Genomic DNA, 16,829 nt, shown 5'->3' with positions numbered 1-16,829 from the left:
ATGCAGCCTGGTCCTTGTCCATCAAGTCCCCCCCCCCCTTCCCCTACAAATATGTTATTAGTAATGGGCTATCTGGACGTGGCCGTGTTATGTTAGTTCTATGTACTTATGCTTTGATTTTCTCTTTTGGCATTGGAACCATGAGCTGTTGTTCTTTCATAGTTCTGGTCATTCAGCTTTTTGTTCTTCACAGAGTAAGATTAAAATCAGCCACCTGCTCCTTTAGACTAATGATAAGGGCTTAAAATAGTTGGCAACCCAAAGTCTTGTCATAAGGAGCACCGTGATGTGGATAGAGGGCATCACACAGCTGGGTATTTCTGGATGAATGGAAACAAACATAGATCAGCAAGTCCTCTCAACCAGAATCCACCGGAATCATCCTACTGACCTCCAATTCTCCACAGGCATATTTGTCGTAGGTTCACATTGTTGTGTGTTGCATTGTGGTTCTCCGGAAAACGTAAAGTGCCTATTTTTGGTTAAATCCTGATTCACCTTGTTTATCCAATGACTACATTATGCTACATTATCTTTAGATGGTCCAGGGCAATGGAGAGTGCACCAGGAATACTAGAATCCGCAGTAGAGTACTCTATAGGGATCATGGTATTAAAATGGGATTAAACCAGAAACAAATAGTTGAGATTGGATTTTTCTCCATTCAGGTCTTAAAAATAAGCATATAGGCTGGTATTTATCATTGTGGGTGTAAAGCTAGGATTCCACTTGGTTTTTTTTCTGGCAGTTTTTGGAATACTGCCACTGCAGTTTTTGAGCCAAAGTCAGAAGTGGATCCATAAGGGAGGAGAAGTGTAAGTCCTTCCTTTATATGTCCTATTCCTTTCGAATTCACTTCTGGTTTTGGCTCAAAAACTGCCCTGGCAGATATCCAAAAACTGCCAGAAAAAAAAACAAGTGGAAACTTAGCCTATGTGAAACATTTTTCTACACCTTTTTTTTGAGCTGGTAATGTGTTGGAGCACCAAACTTATTAAATGGTCACAGAGCATTTGAGAAATTTTGTGCAGGTCACATTTTCTCTCTTCATATACACCAAAAAGCTAAGCTAAGTCTGGGCTGGTGTAGTTTTAGAGACTTTTCAGCGGCTTTGCACTTCCATATCATGTGTATTGCCACAATCAGTAGATTGCAACTCAAAATCAGCAGAAATGTGTAAACCAAAAGTTTTAAACCAAATAAACCCTGCTTGCACCTTTTTTTGCGCCTTTTCTAGACACAAAAAACATTCTAAAGACAATGATAAATGTTGGCCATAATTTCCCTGAAAACCTTAGATTTTTTTGAGGTGAATTAAAGGAGTACTCCACTGCCTCAGCGTATGGAATATTTTGTTCCGAATGCTGAGTGCGGGCCCCGGGGCTTGTGGCGTTACTGCCACGCCCCCTCAATGCAAGTCTATGGGAGGGGGCGGGGTGACCGAACTCGGCGTTCAGAACAAAATATTCCGAACACTGAGGCAATGGAGTAACCCTTTAAAGTACTTTGTTATGCCCATTCGTTGAGTACATGTTGATGTAATCTGACAATCACAGGCAGCCATAGTGCTATCAATATGATGAACTGGTGTAGAAGCTAACGTAAAATTATAATACAGTCTATGAAATGATTTACCTTACTTTATTATTGTCATAATAACAATGGATTACTATTTAGAATAATATGTGAATATTGTAAACAGGTTTAGCGATGGCTTTGATTAATGATATACCTTCTTGGTAGATAAGAATTACCGTATATTATACGTGTGTTTTAATCACAGGAGTCAGACAAATGTCAAGGGTTTATACAAAGTTTAAAAATCAGATTGAAGCACATAGTAAATATGATTACTGTGTGGATGGGGGATTGTTTATGTGCATCTCATTCATACTCAAGGGGGGGATATGGTATATGACTGTGCAGTATATATATAGTACACTTATTCATTTAATACATCTGAACTGCAGCAGATAGAATGTAAGTTAACAAACAATAGCTTCCTCTTGGAGGCAGTTCTGCAGATTCTATATATATATATATATATATATATATATATATATATTTTTTTTTAAATATAAAAATAATATATTTAGCTATGAATCATATTACTGAGATCTTGAAGGGAACCTTTGAAGATGTAGTACAGTCTTGCTTCAAGATTTAGAACAAACCGAACTGCTCAGAATTATACACACACACACACACAGGTTTAAAGTAAAAAAAAAAAAAAATATATATATATATATATATATATATATATATAGATTATATTTAACCCCTTAAGGACCAATACAAATAAACCTGTACGCCCCTGAAAGACCAGGCCTGTTTTTTCAAATCGGGGATGTCTGTCTTTATTAGAGAATAACTCTGGTAACGTTTTGCCAATCACGATAATTCTGACATTGTTTTTTTGTCACAAGTTGTCCTTCATGTACATAGTATAAGTAAGCCGATATCATTTGTAGTTTTTTTTTACAATGCAAAAAATCATGAAATTTTTACCAAAAATTACGATTTTTTGCTATTTTAACACTAATAGGTTGCATATATTTATACTTACTGACCAAATAGTTTATGAAACTTATACTTTCAGATGTCTACTTTATTTTGACGTCTTTTTTTGTTTTTAATTAACATTTTAAATTAGTTAGAAGCCTAACAATTTAACTTGAAATTTTGAAAATTTGAAAAGTACATCTTTTTTTATGTGCTATGCAAGGTTTGCAGAAATTAAAAGGTAGTAGAACATAGGAACACCCTCCCCCCCCCAAATGACCCCATTTTAAAAACTAGACCCCTCAAGGTATTCACTAGGGGGTACAGGGAGTATTTTAACACCATAGTTTTTTGGCAGGAATTATTACAAAGTCAGTGTTAAAAATTCGAAATTTGCAATTTTTCACAAATGCATCATGTGGGGGCATATTTTTTTGTACATTACTTCTGATATTGAAAGAAATGCACCCTATATTTTATTTAGCTGCTTGTCCCATGTTCGGAAATACCCCCGCTTTGGCCATATATGGTTCCTTGGCCGCGTGGTAGGACTCAGAAGGAGAGGAGCGCCATTTGGCTTTCAGGGCAGAACAGTACCCCCACCCCCACAAGTTATTGGCTGGACCTCTATGATTGGTCCTTGGTCGGCTAGCAGTATAACGCGTCTGTCTGTGACAGTTAAGGCTCGTGATGGATATATCCACCATGTTGTGGGAATAAGCACCTGCTCATGGCAAATATATCCATCACTGCTGCGGCTGGTAGCTCAGTGTGTCCGCTCATGACTGCCCACGGGAAATCCGCCGCTATGAGGGGACACACAAAGCTACCCAGCCGCAGCAGGGAACTCATTACCATGACTGCTGCATAATGTGTAGGATCACATGGTGGACATCCGCAGCATATTACATGCTGCGGATGTCCGCCAATGCGATCCTATACATTATGCATTTTTTTTATTAGATTAATTTAATAAATGTATTTTTTTTTACACTTTTATTAAATTTTTATTTATTTTTACACTTTTATTTTATTTATTTATTTATTTAATTTTACACTTTTTAATGCTTTGGAATACTTAGTATTCCAAAGCATTGCAGTTATATGCTGCCTGCCAGTTTTCACTAGCAGGCAGCATATCAGGACGTGCCTCTGGCACATCCTTTCAGGCAATACCCAGGGCAGACCTGGGGGTCTTTGTAGGACCCCTGGCTGCCCAGGTATGCAGCAGCACCCCGCGATGCTCCGGAGTGCTGCAGGAGAGACAGAGGGAGCCCTCTCCCTCTGTCAGAACTCCTTACAGCGCGCGGTCACTTCTGACCGCGGCTGTAAGGGTTAAACTGTCGGGAGTGAAGTTAACTTCACTCCCGGTAGTGCAGCAGGCCCCGGCCAGCCGCGGCCACACACAGCACCCCGCGATCACGATGCGGGGTGCTGCAGAGGAGACAGAGGGAGCCCCCTCTCTCTGTCATAACACTTACAGCCTGCGGTCACTTCCGACCGCGGCTGTAAGGGTTAAAACTGCCAGGACCGAAGTTTACTTAGGTCCCGGCAGTGCAGCAGGGTCCTGGCTGTGTGATACAGCCGAGTCCCTGCCGCGATCTCGTGGGTGCACTGTGCAGCACCCACGAGAATAATGGACGAGTATAGACGTCCAGGTGCCGGAACGCCCGCCAACCTGGACGTCTATACTCGTCCATGGTCGTTATCGGGTTAAAGGAAAATGGTCATGCAGTTCACCCACATTAAACCCAATCCACCAGGTTAGTGCGGGTGAACAAGAGACTGATGCAGGGTTTCTGACTAAGATACCTACCTTCAGTCCGGCGCCCGGTCCCTCTGAAAATCAGCTTCTGTCTTTGCTAAATTCACCCAGGTCTGCCGGCAGAATCTTAATATTCATGGTCACTGGTCACGTGAGTGCTTGTGCCTACTGAGCGCTCACGTGACCAACAACCATGAATATTCAAATTCACCTGACGGGCCCGCCTCCAGCGAAGATAGAAGAGGATCTTTAGAGGGACACTGCTCCGGACTGGAAGTAGATATCCTAGCCAGATACCCCGCATCGGTCTCTTGTTTACCCACACTGTATTGGGTTTAGTGTGGGGGAACATATGACCATTTTCCTTTTAAATTTTTTCCCACAAAAATGTCTATCAATCTTTTCAGCTCCTGCTCTACAACAAGCTGTTGGCAGATTGGACTGCATTTTTTAACACAACAGGTTCAATTTAAATGAAAAAAAGAAACCACTTTTTAAAAGGGCTCAATTAAAAGGGTTTTATCATTTTGTGCATACAGCTTTCGTATAGGTCTATGCATCTCCATGCAACAGACTACAAACAAACCCATTGTAGTCTGATCAGAAAATTATACTTTTAACATCTCTTAGTTTATAAATTTGGTAGGTTAGTAAATACTAAGGAATATGAGATCATACTGCACAGGGTTTGTTTCTAGAAGCTGTTGCCATAGAGAATCATTGGAGCTATATACAAAATACTAGCTTTTGCTTGTGGCTTCGCTCGTGTTAAATTAGGGGTTACATAGATCTACTTTTTACGATCCTATAGTAATGAGGCCGCTCTGGGTAAAGTCTACGGGCATCCAAACAACCCAAATTCTTTCAACTTTGATCGCCGCGTCTAAAGAGTTAATGCCGGACATGGCGATGTGTGGCAATAGCCATGGGTACTGGCTGCTGATAGCAGCCGGGACAGTGCGGTATGATGCGAGCTCAGCTTCTAAGCTCTCTTCATACCCCTCCCGTACCACAGTGTCGGGTATACCCGGCGTTCTGCGGCAAGGGGTTAATTCATACAAACTATAAACCCCCGTTTCACCCCTTCAGGGGTGAAATTTTAGAAAATGTTGAAACACTGGTTTCTTTATCTCTAAATGTTAGCCTAAAAACAAAGTTTCATGCTTCTAGCTTCAAAAATGATGGACTTCCATACAAACTTTCAACCTTTTTTTCACCCCCTTAAGGGTTGAATTTAGAAAAATAATTTCTTATTCCTCGTCTACGTCTTAAAAACCACACCTGTGAAAAAATTCAGCTTTCTAGGTCCAAGGGTTTAGGCTGGGCGTTGATGAGTCAGTGAGTCAGGCCTTCTCTTTATATATATATATATATATATATATATATATATATATGATAGGAAACATGCAACCAAAACTGTATAAGCATTTTTCTTTTTTGGAGAAATACATAATTGATAGGAAAGTGTGCATGGTCTTCAATACAATGTATTCTGATTACTCTCCCTATGTGTACTTATTGTATTCATATAGAACATGATTGAGCATCCTGACAGCCTGGCCCAGGAAAACATATGTCACCCTCAATTGAATTCAGAATGTTTGTTGTTCTCTCTGGATACTTAATGCTCATTGTTTAACATGGCTTTTGTAAATATCACTGTGTACGGTGATGAAAGGATCCATTTCCACTAGAGACTGAATGTGTGCGTCACCTCTGAAATATGTTTATTGTTGCTATGCGCTAGTCCCAGTTTATAGGATTTCCCCATGAAAATGGCAGGGGCAAGGTTTGGTTCAATTGCCCCATCCCCATACAATAAATGTATGCTCTGTATTTGTTTTAATGCTGAAATGCTTAAAGACAAAATAAAAACAATCAATGCCAATGAAATTGTTACTTTTTGCATTTCTCAATACATTTCCATACACTTATAATGATTATAATGACTTTTACCGGACCTAAATATATTTCCTTTATGCCCAACCCCTTCATTAAATAAAATAGGATGTCCTGATCACACAATTTCTAACAGTTTCTTGATACACCCTTCCATTCCTGAGATATGAGGGTTTATAGTTTGTCTGAAAATTCAGGGAATCAGTCAGATGGGCGGGACTTAATTTTAATAATGGGAGTGACTATAAGGTGATGGGCGGGATTATACAGTCAGGGAGTGTGGATGTTGAATGTTAAAGTTCACACCCATCTGACTGATTCCCTGCATTGTCCGATAAACTATAAACCCACATATCTCAGGAACGGAAGGGAATATCCAGTAACTGTAAAAAGGAGTGTGATCAGAGCACCCTAACCTATTTACTGATAATGCTATCTCATTTTTCAGGGGTTGGATACAAGCCCTTTTTAAGGGGTTAATACTCCATTGTAAACTTTTATAAATGCACCTCAATTTACCCCTGGTCCCATGATTTACTCTCACAATTTCTGTAGCTCTTTTTTTCAGCAAAGTGTCTGGTGATAACTTTTCTCCAGTCCCTTCAAAAAACTCTTGTGCCTTACCAAGCTGTATTATCTCTGACATTCTGCACATGCCAATAGACGCAGTTTCAGAGTGGATGCCGCACGTACGAAACAACGTTTGTTTATAAAGCTACACAATGATCTGTATATGTACTGGTTCCACCAATTGTCCTAAGATTAGACCTTGTAAATACAGTGTCAGGGCAATAATAACCGGTAAATACACAAAGGATAAGATGGATTCGTGTGACACTGTGGACGTGCTGCGCATGGAGCCTTCTGATATGTATCTGTTCTGTAATGAAATTCACTATCAAAGTAAATGCAACATAATTAACTGTATCACATAGTATTCTAAATACCAATACAGAATTATTGAAAGTGCATGACAGGAGAGCTGTTAGAGAAATTAGCATCAGATGTTATTAAAGCCATTGACACAGACATTTTCTATGTCTGCCTATGCAAATTAAGATCATTTAAAGCGTACCTGTCATTTCAGGTAACTTTTTAGAATAAGTTGTTGTATGAGGACAAGCACTATTTATGCCCATTGTATAACTTATAGGTGTCATTTTTCACCTTCTTACCCCACTGCAGGCTCTAAGTGTCAGCTTTCCTGAGCTCCGTTCCAGGGTGGAAGAATACCAGAGTCTGTAACAGTGTTTCCCAACCAAAACTATAACTCCCAGCAGGAGGCACTCTGGTTGAGAAACACTGGTCTATGATCTCTTCTGTACACACCTACATACATTATCCACAGACAAAAGGGGTTCTGCTCTCCTACCTCTCTGTTAAAAATCCTAAAAATTAGCAGCAGCTTGGAGGACATTATAGAGCAATAAATGAGCAGCCCGAGCTGTGAATCCAGCAGTGTGCTAAAACAGTAGTTCAGCTGTTTCTCTGCTTTTGTTTCAACTACTCTCTTCCTCCCTCTACCCTTTCAGTCCTTGCCCCTCATTTGACTTCTATAAGCAGTATAACTTGATCTGTCATTGAAGCTGAAGGTCATCATCGTTCAGCTTCAAGGATCTCTCTACTGAACAGAGAAAAACTCTGGGGAAGATGGGGGGGCAACCTTATAAGTGGAGAAGAAAAGGAAATCTGTCATCAGTATCACCTGCACTAACCTGTCGGTACAGGTAGTGCAGGTGACACTGATGACATTGATACTTACCTGGTCCCATTCTGTTCTCAAGTTCTCCAGCTATCTTCCTCTCTATCTTCCGTTCCGGGGCTGACTTGGAGCCTGGGCGGAGCTTCGTGATGTCCCCACTGCTGCTTCCATGCTGGGTCCCACTGCTAGCAAATAGCTGTGCAGTGACATCACAAAGCTCTGTCCATGCTCCAAGTCAGCCCCGGAATGGGAGATATGGCAGAAGACTGTGGAAGAACCTGTTCTCAACTAACATGAACTTGCACCAGTTACAAGAGCCGCACCTATGGCTGCCTACCAGCGTGCATAATTGCAATTTTTTTACATACTTGGTTGAACAAATCTACACCTGACCTATTGGTTTCTAAATAAAGGCTATGTGTGGTTTGGATATTGCAGGAAGTTTTGTTTTAAATCTGTGTCCTTCATCAAGAGATACCAATATTTCAATGAATTACACTTTTCTAGATTAATCTATTAAGTTTCCCAGTGGTCAGAAGGTTGCAATAAAGCCATGGTGGAAAGCCTAAGAGCTTTATGTACCCTCCCTGGTTTAATTATGTAAACTTGGATTGATCTTCGTTTGTTTTAGTAGAATGTGATTATGTCCATAATATAGAATTCTGAAGAATGCTTGATCATCAGAAAATGCCCTTCTTTGACTCTACTTAAAATATTTTCTTTCTTTTATTACAGTACAAGTTGTTATTTTATATTTGGTCTGCAAAATCCTGTTGGAGAGTTGTAGCGGCTGTATAGTGTACTAACCTGTTCCGAGACATAATCTACATACCCAGTAATTTAGTAATACAGAAAAGCATTAAACTAGGTAGAACTTTCACTATAATTCTCTTTAATATTCCTGCAATTCAACCAGTATGTCAGTCATTGTTATTTCTATGCTCCTGGCACAGAATGTGCCCCCCATGGTAAGCATTTGACTGGATAATAATTATGGAGGCATGCTAATGGCTGGTCTATTCAGAATGTAGATGCCAGGTACTGATTGTATGGGGAAATCTAAAGAATTCACAAAAACTATTATACGAAGAATAAGGCATACATTTTCTGTTATAGAGAGCTGGGAAAGCTCGGAATTACATGTGTGCTGACTGTTTGACAGCAGTATTATCCAAAATGACTTAATGTGCTTTTGGAACATCATAGATCACTCATGTAACAAATGTTTGGATTGCAGTTCACTTTCAGTGTGATAGATCATTTTATGTTCTGGCTGTCACCCCCGTAATACAGCCCAAGAGCTCCTTATATATTATATACACTCTTTGGAGGACAGTTATGGAAACAAGTCCAAGCGGAGACTGGAACCATTGACAATAGCAACCAGTCTGGCTATAGCCAGCACTTTCCAGGGAAAATGTGAGCTGGAATTTGATTGTAGTTATTTATTTATTTATTTTTGTAGTGAGAAAGAAAGGGTATGTCATCAGCTATAGTAGGCTTTGTGAATTGTCCTTTGTGTAGCAGATCGGATTATGTCACTACTATCCACCTTTAGATTTTTGTAAAAGTATGTTTACACTAAGTTGTTCTACTTATTATGTTATGGGGTGTTATAAATTAGAGCTTAAAGAGTATTCTCATCTAAAGAAATGGATAGAGGACAACAGGTTGACCAGTGGGGTCTGACTGCTGGGGCTCTGCTGACCAAGATGGTCCCAGGCATCAGCCCTTGGTTTTGGGGTGTCCATAGTGTACATGCAGAATGGCTGGGTATGCAGCTCGGCCCCATCAACAACAGCAAATAATGCACCCTTGCTCTGTTGATCAAGGGAGTCCTAGGAGCCACTTTGGTAAAGTTTCGTATGAAACTGCCCTTGGTGCCCTTGTGGCCAATTGTCTTCCACAGACCTTCATTTTAACAAAAATGACTGTGGGACTTATGTTACATTTGTGCAGCTTTTTTTTGGGTGGGAGTGGGGTAGTTGCATATACTAAATATATCAAGTATGAAGTATCTTGTCCTATCATATGAAGTGTACCACCATAATTGATCTAGGTTTCTTGGCCCATTAAATATTCATTTAGCAGTAAAACCAGTAAGTTACAGCAGCATTACTGTGTTCATTTTTCAGTCCAATGAATGGATGAGATGGATGGTGGCGTCTATTTTGGTGCCGTTTTCTTCCTAATAAGCCATGAGGTTCAGCCTGAGCAGCTGGTAGCATATTAATAATGATATCCCAGTTTCTTCACAAGCCATTTAAAACATAAAGATCTCCTAAATGAGGCTTGTATAAGAAGGTTCCTCAAGCTGTTCAGATATGCTCCACATTTTCTTGATTGTCTTTTGTTTCTCTTGTGCAATGAGCTGGAAAGGAAAAATATTTATTAAGATATTTTTTTTCAGCAGAATAGGACATATGGGAGCAGTAATTGTGCTCATTAGACATTTTTCTGGCTTTTTATTTTTACTGTTAAATGATACCCCATTCTATAATGTTCTTGGCAGCCGGTGAGGAGTGGAAACGTCCCAGAAGACATTTCTCGTAATTATAGTTTATTAAGTTTAAGGGTGTGTAATGTTTGGTAACTATTTTTTTTTTTTTTTATCAAGGCAAGCTAGTTTTAGTGTTTTATTGTACCTTTACAATCCAACTTGTTTTTCTTTAAAATAATTCTGTATATTAAACAAAAGGTTGAAAGCTTCTGTTAATGGCCTCTTCACAGCTCTTAACCTGTGAGCAGATGACTTGTGTTGTTGCATTATTGACCATATTTAGGTTTTTTTTGGACAGCTGTCATGTCCTTAGTGGTAAGGATGTTCACATGGAAAAAATGACAAGAGGTGCTGGTTAGCTCTCCTAAATCCCTGACTGCTTGGTCCTCATTTTAGCTCATTTATTTTCTATGATCCTTGATTCCCCATAATATTGTTTGCTAATATTATAAGATCTGTGGAGAGGGAATGCCTGTGCAGGTTGACACCACCTATAAATATGGGGAATTTAGCCAGCCAAGGGTTGAATTCATGTCATTAAGAGACTCATGGCTGCCATTATAATAAATATATTAAAATAGCTGAATTGGCAGCTTCAGATAAGAAAAAATATATACATATTTACTTACTGTTTTTTACTATGTATTTGGTCCAATGGGTCCACTATAATCTACATTTGAATACCTTTATTCCAGTATTGCATAAAATATAACTTTTATTTAGTTATATAAATAAAAATTACCAAAAACATCTAAGCTACTTTCAGTAATGGGTTGTGACCAGTTCAGGTTATAAAATTATTATAACAAAGTCACTTCATCCTACACAAATTCTAAAACACAGTAGTAGCGGGACATTACAAAGTGTCAAAAAGCACCACACATGTGGATAAACACTTTGTACTATAAGGATTTAACCAGTGGGGATGGATATGTCCCAGCTGGAAGGGAAACCAACTCTCCAATATATACAATGTCACCAGCCCATTATAGAGGGTTAGTAGGTCTCCGTGTGTTTCACCCACCATTGAGTGGGATCATCTGGAGACCAAGAAGGGAGTATTCCAACCACTGACTGATGGGATATATAAGATATTCCATTTATGGCACACTGCATATATGAGTGGCGCCAAGTGAGTCTTACTGAATGTACCATATATTACATTTTCATAACTCCTGACATATTGGGACGTGCACAGGCATTTTGGAGGGCAGGGGCTCAAGTAAATAAAAAAGGGCACCCATCATCACTGCAGACCTTAGAAGTGACACCAGCACTGATGGGACACAATCAAACAGAATAATCAATGATATAGTGACTCACAGGTAACATCTTCTCTGTTGTCTTTTCTTTTCTTCTTCGGCCCAGACAGCAGTAACTTTTTCCAGCTACATCTTTCCTCTGCAGTGCCTGACCATGGGATATGATTGGTTCCTCACTTCATGTCAGCAGATCCTCTTCCTCTATATGAAGAAAATAATTAATATAACCCTGCCACATACTGTACCCCCTAAATATAACCTGCCATACACACTGTGGCCCATTACATCAATGACATACTATGTCTCCATATAGCTATTAAATGTATCCTGTCTGTGCCCCCCATGTATCAAATATATACACACACAGATGCATACCTTGTGCTCCTTGTGCCCGTGGTGAGGTGCTTCATGATCACCTGTATCATAAGTCCCACACTGTACACCCAAAAAAGTTAATTATATACTGTGTCCCCCTATATGGGTTAAATACTATCGGTAGATTAGACTGTGGATTAGACATGCTACATGCTGCATTAGAATGTAAAAATAGTAATTCTCTCCTGTGTCCCCTGGTACCCAGACCATACTTAAACTGTTAAGGACACAGATACCTGTATATCCTGGCTGTCTGGTAATTGGCGCACCAGGACGTACTTGTACACCCTGAGTACCATCCTGGCACTGAAGCGAGTGCAGGAGCTGCACTTGCTTCAAAGACCGCAGGTCTCAGCTGCTGGACCCACTGGTAGTGGCAGGCCCACCATTAACCCTTCAGATGCCACGATCAATACTGGTCATGTCCTCTAAAATACTAAAGGGCATACAGACAATCATCGGACCACCCGCTGTGGCATTGCAGGAGTCCGATTAGAAAAGATGACTGCCGGAGCTCCTCTTACTTGCTTCGGCCAGCTCCTATGATCTTCTCCTACGGTCTTACTGCAGTCCAGAGAAGTAGATCATGATTACACTGATCAGTGTTAGTAAAAAATTGCAATAAAAAAAAAAGTTATAATAAAAGTGAATAAGCCACTCTCTTAATAACAAATTACAAATAATATTTTTTATTTTTTTACAAAATAAAATAAATCACTATATTTAGTATGGCCATATGCGGAAATGTCCACACTATGAAAGTATAATGTACGATCCTGTATGGCGAACATACCATATCCCCCAAAAATTGAACAAAAACTATAGCACATGGTGCAAAAATGTTTAAACATACTTAATTTGTTTAAAAAAATTTGAACAGTAATAGAAAAGCATGTACACATGGGTATTGTTTTAATTGACCAACAAAACAAAGAGAATATATCAGTATTAATGTAAAGTGCAGTGCATAAAAGTGAACCCCCCCCCCCCCCCATACATTTTATGGTAAAATTAAAGGTGTCATTACAAAGAAAAATTGGTTGGGCAAAAAACAAGCCCTTATGTGGGTCTGTGAATTGTATAATAAAACAAGTATGGCTCTTTGAAGCCAAGGAGGTAAAAACGAAAACGTAAAAAAAAAATGGTCTGTGTCCTCAAGGCGCTTCATTTACTAACATGTGTATATATATATATATATATATATATATATATATATATATATGTATATATTAGATATAGTGAACTTGTGAATTTCTCAGTGACTCACGAGGCTCCCCTGCAGGCTGCAACTTGTGGTATGGGCTGGCTCATGCTAAGCAGTCAGTGCTGCTCCCCTGGTTCCGCACTCCAGTCCTGAGCAGACTTAAAGGGGTACTCCGTGGGAAAACTTTTTTTTTTTAAATAAACTGGTGCCAGAAAGTTAAACAGATTTGTAAATTACTTCTATTAAAAAATCTTTATCCTCCCAGTACTTATTATCTGCTATATTCTACAGATAAAGTTCTTTTTGGATTTCTTTTTTTTTCTGTCCACGGGGCTCTCTGCTGGCACCTCTGTCCATATCAGGAAGTGTCCAGAACAGGATCAAATCCCCATAGCAAATAAATGCTGCTCTGGACAGTTCCTGATACAGACAGAAGTGTCAGCAGAGAGCACTGTGGACAGAAAAAAAGAAATCCAAAAACAAAAGAACTTTCTCTGTAATATACAGCTGCTAACAGCTGTGCTGGAAGGATAAAGATTTTTTAATTGAAGTAATTTACTAATCTGTTTAACTTTCTGGCACCAGTTGATTAAAAGACAAATGTTTTCCACCGGAGTACCCCTTTATGGGGTGCTGGCTGTAGTGTTCGGCGCACCAAACATACCTGCATGTTACTTCAAGCAAACACCCCTTAATGGGACTGGGATGTACAGCCAATTAACCCCATATCTGCTGCTACTGGAATGCACAGCCTCGCCTGCTGGACACTACAAATAAAGTGACTGATATATCCTTGTCTTATGTGGTGGGTGCAATGGGATAGCTATGCATATATCCTGTCTGTGCCCACCATATATATATATATATATATATATATATATATATATATATATATTGTAAAGGGTTTCACTCTGGGATCGTCCTTTTGCCGTAGCCAAAGGACACGTTTTTCCACAATAAACGGGCAAACAGCGAGTCCTTTCTGTAATTCTGGCTCCTCGCCAGGTTTATTAAACGGGGTGCAGGATAAACAAAATAAACAAAACATAAAAAATAACGCCTAGGCCGTCTAGCCACTCACTACACATGTAGCATGCCCTGACTAATAACTGATGGGCTTTTCCCTGCCAGTTTAAACACAATAAGTCCTGCAGCCTTATAAGACACAGTTCACATTTGAACATGAAGTCCCATTCGTACAGCCACCTGCTATATGTTACAGGAGCCACGTCTCTCACTCCGGGAGTCCACGCTTGTGTCCTCAGAAGCCCTTGCTGTGTCCGCCTGGCACTGGACACGGTGTCTCCCCCCTCTAACAGCCACTTCTGTCTAGGGGAGAGCCCAGATTATTCTGTTTCACTTGCTTTTAAGGACCCTTCCCCTTTCTGCTGCCTCATTGATTAGTCCACAGGTGGAGATTTCTGCAGGATCAGTGTGGGAAATGCACCCTTTCCTTGCCACATTGTCACAATATATATATATATATATATATATATATATATATATATATATATATATATATCCTCTCTGTGCCTCCATAGATCAATTATATGTATCTATACTTGTCCCAGTGATCTGACTTCTGTACACAGGACATTATATGATTGATTTTATATACATACAATTATATGATGTCCTGTGCACAGAGGTCAGACCACTGTGACAACATGTATAGATACTTAACATTCTCCTGGGCTTCAGTATGGTTACTACATGCTGAATATTTATCCCACTGTATCTATGCAGATTATTAATAGCCCTAGTGGGACACTTCAGGCCCTGTACAGTACTTGTCACAGTCCTTTACACAGAAATAGTCAGCATTTTGTCTTATCAGCCTGGGGAAGATCCGTGGGAGCTGCATGGCAAACAGGAGACTAGAGGCTGTAGGCGGAGCCATCCAGGGTCAGGGGGCAACCTGCCCGGGGAAGACAGGCTGCAGGATATGCAGCTCATCTATTAGCAGTGATTAGTGCTAACATAGTACATTATATTACAACACTCTTACTGTGTGAGCAGGAGACAATGTTAGGCAAAACTTCCACAGTCAGGGACTTGGGCTGTACAAAAAAAAAATAAAAGTACTAGCACTGGCAGGCATTAAAGGGGCAGGAGCAGAAAAAGGGCAAGGGGGCTGAAGCGTCCTTTTATGCCTATGTGTGCACGTCCCTGACCTTGCAGTCTAATAACGTTGTCTCTTGGCTTTGTGAACCAGCGTTATGTCCTCTTACAATAATTGAAGCATTTGTAGTGTTCTGGTTTAGTATTTTCCTATTCACGTTGGAATCATTGTAGCGCAGCCGTCATTCCGCACAGGTTTTTGTGCTCGTGGTGAGTCACTCCAGGCCGAGCTGAATGGAGAGAGGTTACAGAGATAATGGGTAAAAATTTAGATACACAGTCTCAAGAGACAGGAAGACTTGAGGAAAATAAAATTATAATTTGACAGTAGGGAAATGCGCACAGTGAAAAGATGTGAAAGAAGTGTATTATGCCTGTCCCTTATGTAAGATGTCTTTGATGGAGTCTTATCTCCCCGCTCTTCTTAAACGTATTAAATAAAATGAGCGAATCTTAAAATAACCCAGGATGTGGTGGAAGATGAACATTTCTCAGTCCTTTGTTAGTTCTGTTTTTAGAACAATTAGTGTACTTTTTGGGAGTAGTTGTGTGATATAATTAGATACTAATTTGATAAAGAGGAATTAGATCACAGTTTGTTTAATTTGCCTCTTTTATTAACAAATACAGTAAGAAAGAAAGAATGAAAGAAAGAAGAGGGAGAGAAACGGGGCAGCTTGAAGCTTTTGGGCCCCGATGCAATATTCGTAACAGGGATACATAACCACAAGACTGACCGTTGTTTGGTTTGTACCCTGTACAGTACAAACCCGGTTACTGACCCTGAACACACACACCTTATCGGTTATATAATGCAGATACCATTACCGTAAGGCATACCGATAACACTGTGCCAGCAATATGCCAAGCTATGCAGCTACATCCTATACACCTGGCCAAGGCAAAAGGACCGGTGGTGTCCCCTTCAGTAGATGATGCAGCACAGTGCAGGTCACACTCCCTAAGGCCAGTGTGGTGTCCCGGTACCACATCCTATGCGGTCCCTTTATGTGTATGGGTCCCCATAGCCAGAGTCCCTAGGACGTAGGGGTCCATGTTGTATAGTCTACCCCTTGTCACCTCTATTCCATCTAGTAAACCAGTAACTTATGCAAGGTTTATGTAAATATAGTTATATAAATGTAAATGAATAGTTAATTACCTGCGCGTAGCGTACCAGGACCTGCGGGTCACGTGACTAGGTGAACTCTATGGTATTTCTGCTTGAGGACCTGTGGAGGTCCCTATGACGTATGCAATCCCATAATTCTGTGTATGAGTGAATGACAGGTATTCGGACCAATGAGATTCACCCCGCCCCTGCCCATATAAGGGAGCGGCGGCCATTATTCTCTCTCTTGTTCCTGCGCAGCCAAGCAGTAAGCATCTCTCTTGTTCCTGGGCTGTCAACCGAGAAGGACCTGCGCAGCTATTCTCACAGTGAGTTAGGCCCAAGCCTTGCGGTGACGGCTGATCAATGCTAAATCGAGAATGTATCA

The 16,829-nt window shown here is 40.2% G+C and overlaps 1 protein-coding gene and 1 long non-coding RNA gene across 4 annotated transcripts in view; one reads left to right on the top strand and one right to left on the bottom strand.

Annotated features, from left to right (window-relative positions):
* PDE4D (phosphodiesterase 4D) overlaps nucleotides 1–16,829 on the top strand; it is an 846,931-nt gene that overhangs the window by 235,521 nt on the left and 594,581 nt on the right. The gene's annotated exons all lie outside the window — the stretch shown is intronic.
* Nucleotides 10,039–15,562, bottom strand: LOC130291778 (uncharacterized). Its single transcript, XR_008848031.1, has 3 exons — nucleotides 15,441–15,562; nucleotides 11,692–11,831; nucleotides 10,039–10,239 (listed from the first exon to the last, which is right to left on the bottom strand). It is a non-coding gene; the product is annotated as an uncharacterized LOC130291778 (long non-coding RNA).

The sequence above is a fragment of the Hyla sarda genome, chromosome 1, assembly GCF_029499605.1.
Source record: "Hyla sarda isolate aHylSar1 chromosome 1, aHylSar1.hap1, whole genome shotgun sequence".
Lineage (NCBI taxonomy): Eukaryota > Metazoa > Chordata > Amphibia > Anura > Hylidae > Hyla > Hyla sarda.
This window is presented reverse-complemented; position numbering and strand designations above follow the sequence as displayed.